Source organism: Pinus tabuliformis, chromosome 2_2 (genome assembly GCF_031772625.1).
Source record: "Pinus tabuliformis cultivar Carrire ecotype Pingquan chromosome 2_2, CPIR1, whole genome shotgun sequence".
NCBI classification, from domain to species: Eukaryota; Viridiplantae; Streptophyta; class Pinopsida; order Pinales; family Pinaceae; genus Pinus; species Pinus tabuliformis.
Genome location: NC_142300.1, coordinates 972051423 through 972059536, shown reverse-complemented (window position 1 = coordinate 972059536; position 8114 = coordinate 972051423).

Here is an 8114-nt window from a genome sequence, read left to right as displayed (position 1 = left end):
AGACATACTTCTCATGTATATTTATAACATAGATCGATGCAGTATTTACAATGAAGGACTTGCTTAAAAGCAAAACATCATGACAACATACCGCATACTGGAGCTCTATAAACATAGTTCATTACAATATTTACAATGATCATCCTACTGAGTGCCAATCCACATGATAGCATAGTAAAATGAAAACATAATCATCATAACATGAAACCCATACCACTTAGTGGAGATTTATAACATACCTCATGGCAGTATTTACATCCATATACATATGTACATATAGCAATATCACCAAAACATATACCAAGATCATGTACCAAAACATATACCAGAACATCATGTCAAATCCTATACCAAAACTCCATATCAAAGCATATACCAAAACAACATATCAAATCATATACCAAAAAACCATATCAAAGATGCTTTTCCTTAACTGGCAAACAAGGAATGATACATAGCCCGCATTGGATCCACCATCTTCCATGTACCTTCCTCGGGTCCAAAGTGCTTCCATTGCACTTTAAATTTCTCTCTTTCTCGGTTCCAGAGCATGAGAGCCTTTCTTTGCAATATACATTGAGGCTCCAGCTGGAATTCTCCATCTGGTTCCACCTGCAATAAAGACTATTCAATCACATGATCAACATCTTTAATATACTTCTTAAGCAATGACACATGGAAGAAATCATGGAATTTCACTATCGAAGGTATTGCAATTCGGTAGCATACAGCACAATCGTCTCAATGATACTAAAGGGTCCAACAAACCATGATGTCAAATTCACAGAAGACCCAATCTGCAAGGATCTCTTCTTTGATTTGATGCACAAGTAGACCTATTCCTTGACCTAGAACTCTTTGAAAAACCTGTTCCTATCTGCATAAATCTTCTTCCTATCCGGTGCTTCCTCTAGATTATTCTTGATCATCTGCATTTCCTATTCCATGTCTTCCAACATATTTGGTCCGATCAATACCCTGCTAACCAAATTACTCCAACTGATAGGAGTGTTACAACTCCACCCATACATTGCCTCAAAAGGACTGATCCTCAATGAATCTTGAGAATTGTTTTTTTATGCGAACTCTACCAAAGGAAGATACTCTTCCCACTTTCACTACTGATGCATCACATACATCCTCAACATGTCCTCCAATATCACGTTGACCTTCTCTATTTGTACATCTATCGGCGAATGATAATATGTACTGAAGGTCAACTCTATGCACGAACCTGCAAATAAGTCCTTCGAGAACTTGAAGTGGACTTCAAATCCTTGTCAGATACAATCTTCTTTGGAACATCGTGTGACCTGACCACATATCTAATGAATACCTATGCTACATCACTAGCTGAGAATGTAGATTTCACTCGAATGAAATGTGAAAAATTTGTCAACCTATCCACAAAGACTTTGATGGACTCATGTTGTCTCACTTTATTTGGCAACCCTATGATGAAGTCCATGAAAATAACCTCCCATTTCCATTCTTGAATTGAAACAGTTGTAGAAGTCCATTTGGATGTTTACACTCTTCTTTCACTCACTCACAATCGAAAAACCTCGCCAAAAAGTTAGCTACATCCCTCTTCAAATTCAGCCAATAATAAAATCTCTTTATAGTTGTTAGTGTCTTCTGATAACCTAGGTGACCTGAATAAGGTTTCACATGAAACTCTCTGAATATCACATTCTTGATCTTGTTTCTATCTGACACATATGTCTTGTCTCAGAACTTGACCAATGCATCTGTTGTAAGAAAATAATCCATACACTATGCACAATAACAGGTCACAGCCTATGCTATCATGCGTCAAAGTCTCATCCAACGACTCAAAACACCAATAGTGTGGTGCTACAGTTGCATAGGCAACTCCTCGATCCAGACATCCGAAATGCCTAGGGTCAAACCCTCTATGTGGTCCTGTAGTTTAGCGAGTGTCTCGGCTAAATCTAAGTCTCGAAGAAATTCTCTCCCAATAGGTCTCTATGCTGGCCCACTTGCCTCTTTTTGGTGCCCCACAGGTGGAACAGGTCCAACGTCTGCATACATAAAAAATGATTTTGTTTAGTCTTGGAGATAATTAAAAAACACAAAAAAAAATAGAAAATTTAAAATAAAAAAACACTTTGGTCAAACAATTTACCTATAGCACCCCATTGTGCTCCAACTGGTAACATCAAGTTTGGATCTCGATGGAAATCCATCCCTGAATATGGATACTCTGCATTGGCGATATCCTATCGATCAATCCACTCAAACAATTAAGGGGTAAATGTAATCAATGACTAACTAGCATGCCTAGCCATAAGGTCTACCCATCTCTGCATTCGAGGATTGCTAGGTCCAGATACACCCATTGAAACAAGTTCTGGTTGTATAAGTGGAATTCTCTCCAAGGAGAAAGAAATTAAGATCGACCCATAGCCAAAGTTCTTTGTCTTTCCTCTTTTCACCTTGGTCGGTTGTTCTTTCAAAGATGAAAGTACTGCCTCACACCAGTTGAAAACTTTTGGCTCTAAATACTCTAATGCATACTACATGTATGATCTGTTTGCGAGATGTAGTGTCACGTTACCAGCCAATTTGGAAATGGTAAAGAGGATCGTCCTTAATGGTAAATCACTAACATCCCTAATGTTAATCTTTTTGTCCCTACTAGGTTGTGCACCTGGCTGACAGAACTATCAGATGTAATCTGTCACTGATTCACCCCCTTTGGCAAATATAGAAAGTGAGATGGGGGCACCTAGCCTCAACACTCCAGTAAGAAAGTACATGTCATCGATGGTAATTGAGACCACTTTGTCTCTAATGTGAAATGCCTGATCGGTAGGACCCCATGAACGAACAAGGAACTGCAAAAGCTCAATTTATTGCCTCATACCAGATAATTGGAAATATTTGAGTAACCCACAATTCCTTAGGGCCTCAACCGTGCCTTGGTTATTTATGGCAATCATATCTTGTTCTTTGTGCTCTCATTCTCTCCATGTAATCATCATTCTGATCCAATGAATACATGAAAATACAACCATAAGGCAAATTAGCATCCATTTCTTGCAAAAAACAGAACAATTTTAGGATGAAAACAACTAAATGAAATTGGCTTTTGTGCCCAGCCTTCGGGACAGTGTGCTGTAATACAGGCAACCTTTTAGGTGAGTGCACTGTAGTGCACCTTTTGATGATGAAACGGTGCACTGATCCCAAGTTTGAAAATTGAAACCCCAGGGGCCCCAAAACTCAAAATTTTTGCCTAAAACTAAAAATGAATGATATAAAACGAAAGAGAACAGAGATAGATCCTACCTGGTCTGGATGGCACGAGGAATGGTCCATTGAATATTCTAGAATAAGCTAGTGAACTTCGAGGTAAAAACTGCTCCAAAGCACCAAAATCAGAGAGTAAAGGTGAAATGGTAAAAATGAATGACAAAACTTGTTTTGATGTTTATTTCTTGCACATTAATCGAGTAAACATTAGGTTTTATTCATTTTAGCCATGAAACAGGTATTTTTAATCTATTTTAATGGTGTTTTGAGCAAGTTTTACAATTGACAAGCAGAATTTTACGTGCTCAAATGTAAATTGAAAATCTTTGACCACAAAGAAAATTTTTATCTCTTTTTTCGAGCTTCATTAAAAACGAAAAAGGAACCCCCTTGGAGTCCTATTTAAGCTCTTTTTAGACTCTCTAAACATGAAAAGATTGTCAAGCACTTGTCATTTCCAGTTTTTTAATGCATTGGAATTGATATCTACTCACTATAAGTTTAACCCTTTTTCGGGCTGAGATAGATTAACTACGAAAAAAGAATACATTGATCGAACATGGTCAATAGGTTCTCTCTCATATTGTTTTATAGTTTTTTGGACTTGAGAGACAAATCTACGAAAAGGAACTTTTGGAGTTTCCTTCTCGTCACTTTTCAAACTCTCTAAACATGAAAAGGACTGAGTTATCTTTGTCGTTAAACTCGTTAAAAACATCAAATAGCGACAAACTTGTCCATCTAGACAAGACCAAGTTTCACCTTCGCTAGACTCATTAAAGCATAAAATAGCGATGGATTCACCCGAAGGGTAGAATTATACAACAATAATATGTTATCCTCCTCAATCTTGATAAAAATGAAGAGGTACCATTCAGCAATGACTGGGGAAAATGGGAAAAAGGGGAGAACACTATATGGTAGCAAGTCGCTGTTGAACATGACACTTTCACCTCATCACCATGGTTATGTGGGTTGGGTCATTCAACTTGATGGTTATCACACCATTGGTCTATCATACCATCCATTACTTTGTTTTGGGTCAATGCTACCAATTCATTTTAGTATCGTCGGCATGTTCAACAGAAGTCATTCAGTTCAAACTTCATCCTTTGCAATACCATAAACCTTCATTTTCATGACCGCCATTCCTGAACCTTTTGTCGTCAGTCGATTTTTTCATCTCCAAGATAATTTACCTTGTTTCGTGTCATTGATGTGGGATACATCAAGGCCCTCCTGCGACGAGTCGCTTCTTGTCAACATCAGCACATTATCCAATAAGTTGACTAAGAATCACCCCTTCATTACCTTGAGGTTTGCATACATCAATGGCAGGTTTCTGGCTTCCGGAAATAGGTTGACATCATTGGCCTTCGACTGAAAGACTTTGTATGGGGTTTGACATCAAATCATTTATTCACACCATGCAAAATGTACTATAGTACCTTGAGGGTCATTATCATTATCGGTGATTCCTCTCGCATATGTTAACAACTTAAATCATTGGCTAGTAATCAAACGATGTCTTCACATGTTCGACTTTAGATCATCTATTCACATGGTTAGACTTGTAGTTGAGAAAAAGATTGAATGAGATTGAAGAACCCGCTCCAGTTTCATCCATCCGGGCTGCGATATTTTCAGGAGTATTAAATCAAATGTACAATGGCCTTACATTCATGGTCATCCATTCATTGCTCTATATCTGTAGACAACTATATTTGTACATGTAATGAAAGTTTATAATCTGAGCATGGGTATGTTGGCATTATGAGACAAGTGTTGTCCTTGATGGAAAACCACACTGATGAGAAATCATAGTGCAGAAGGACAGCAGCAAGGAATTGATGATCAGACTATAAGAAGAAGAGAAAGTTAATACACGCAGGTTTATTAAGCCCAAGTCGCGTGTACACGCAGGTTTGCTTCATTAAAAGAGCGTGTATATGGAAAACTTATCTTTGGTCCACGACGGTTATTCCTTGGAAGTTGTGCCTATGGTTTTGGACCTTGGTGTCTCGACGGACGTGTTGATCCCTAGTTTTGAAGTTGATGGTATTGGATTCCTATGGTTGTGGCCCTTGGTATTGAACAAGGCCTAAGGCTATATAAGGAGAAGGAAATCATTAGGCAAGCGTATCTGAAATGTCTTGAATATCTGATGAAGCATTAGATCCAGTATGCAGGGTTATGGGTTGATGATGCATTGCTTGATCTGAGCTAAGGAGAGATCTCCCGGTTGATGGAGAACAAGATCTAAGGAGAGATCGGGATCAAATGGTTTGAAATGAACTATCTTTATGATGCTTATTCTAGATCTACATACTGACGCATGTATTGTTCTATAAATGTTATGAGTATGACTGATGTCTGGTACAGCTGCAAGTTAAGAGAAATTATTTTTAGATCTGTACGCGGGTTGTCTTTGGCAAAAGCGCGTATACACGCGGGTTTGATTCATCTAAGTAGCGTATACATTGTAAAGCTTGATATTTGAAGTTGCAGATGGATCTGATGGTTATTACAGAGTTCTGTGTCTGCTCTGTGTTCTGGTGACTGTTGTTAACAGGGTTTCAGTGATTCAGGGTTTGATGATTGTTTTGAGCTTCAATGATAGTTATGGGTCCAGTCTGAAAATTGATGAAACGTGGTACCTGGAGGTGAGAAGATTGTAGGCAAGCACCTACGTACTAGTATCTAAGCTAGTACAAAAGCTAAGGGAGATCTTTGGAGCATTGTAGCAGGTAGTAGCCTGCGTACTAGTAAGTGGATCGACTAGTACAAGAGCAAAGGGGGTTGTAGCTCCCGTACTGGTATAAGACTGCACCAGTACAAACATTGTAAAAGGATTTTCTTATTAAGAAGAAGATTGAGATGACTTGCAGCAGGTGGTTTTCACCCACATTGGGTTTCCACCTTATATCTTTGTGTTCATGTGTGTGGCTCTTGTGTGATGTTCTGTTCTGTTATTCTGCACCTGGTTACTGTTAATATGCTTAATAATGATCTGATGTATTTACTGAAGACTAAGCTAACTGAATCATAAGATTTCTGGATATACGCAAGTTTCTTTAGACACAGTAGTGTGTACACGCGGGTTCACTTAACTGAAGTAGCGTATATGTTTCTGAGCATTGAAAAAGTTTTATAGTTCTGATAATACTGATTCACCCCCCCCCTCTCAGTATTATTTTCAACAATTGGTATCAGAGCAGGTCCTTTGGTAGAAGCTTGATCGCTTGAAGGAGATCCGTGGAACAATGGGAAAGAAGCTTAAGAGGAAAGCTTATAAGAAGAAGAAGACATCTCAGAAGATCTATGACAGTGGGAGAGTCGATTGGGGATTAGGTATAAGAAGTTCTTCAGATTCAGAATCAGATTCAGAATCATTATCAGGTATGAATGTGTTATCCTCTGATGTTCCTGCTATATTTCCTTGTGAAAATGATGGAAGTGATAGTGAAACTACTGAACATGCTTTTATGGGTGAGCAAGAAAAGTATCGAATAGAGGCAGAATTTAAAAGGCTGACAGACAAAATTAGAGATCAACAAGATCTATTGAACAAAAGGGAATGTGACTTCGAAGAAGTAGCTACCAAACTAAAGGCCCAACTTGAAGAAGGATATCAAATAGAGGCAGAGTTTAACAGGCTGACAAACAAAATTAATGAACAAGAAAGACTTCTGAAGATAAAGAGTGGTGCCCTCACAGAAGCTGTTACTAGACAAAAAGCTCATCAAAAGGTATGCAAGGAAAGGTATCAAAAGATGCAGGTTGAAGCAACATCTCTAAGAAATGAAGTCATTGAAAAGAACACAACAATCAAGGAGCTCAAAGATCGATCCAGTTATTATGAAAGTCTTGAAGTCACGATCCTCTCACTAAAGGAAGATCTTGAAGAATCAAAGAAGCAGAATACAGATCTACTCCAAGCTATTGCAAAACAAGAAAACGAAGTCACCAGCTTAAAATCTCATCTAGAATGTGCCTTCCGAGTTCGTCAAATGCAGGAGGATCTGAATGAAGAACAAGAAAAGGAGATTCTCAAACTAAGGCATCAGTTGGAAGAAGGAAGGAAAGATGGAGAAGACATGAAGAAGCAATGTCTAGAAAAGGAGGAACAACTTCAAGTTGAGGTAAATATCTTGAAAGGTAAAATAGAAGAAAAGGATAAGCTTTTATGATTTCAAGATAGTTCTAAAGTCTTGGATGATATTCTTAGTAGTCAAAGGTCTCCTGCTATCAAGACTGGACTTGGTTTTCATGAATCTGTTGAAGGTGAATCTAGTTCACAAGGTGAGGCAAGGAACTCTAAAGAGAAATCTAAAATGATCAACAAGGAGATGAAAGGTCAACCCCATCAACAATCAAGGAAAGAGACTCCTCAAAGAAAATCTTTTACTCCTCCTATGAATAAAGTTGAATGTTATGTATGTCATAATCTTGGACATGTTGCAGCTAGATGTAGAAGAAGAAGAGTTCAAGACTATTATGCGGACAGGTCATCTCAATCAAGGTACTTTAATGGATATTGCTTTGCTTGCAATATGTATGGTCACAAAGCTACTGATTGCTACAGGAGGAACATGAAACATGTTAGATGTTATGCATGTAACAAGCTTGGACATATAGCAAAGGAATGCAGGAACAAAGGATGGAAATCACACCAAAAGGAGAAAACCTCATCACACTTGAAGATATGGAGGAAGAAGGAAGTACAGTCAGCACAATGTACTGAGACACAACACAACACAGACATATCAGGCTCAGGGGGAACTGAAAGTGTAAAACTTCAGTGTTCTGAATCTCATACGCAAGTTCCTTAAAGT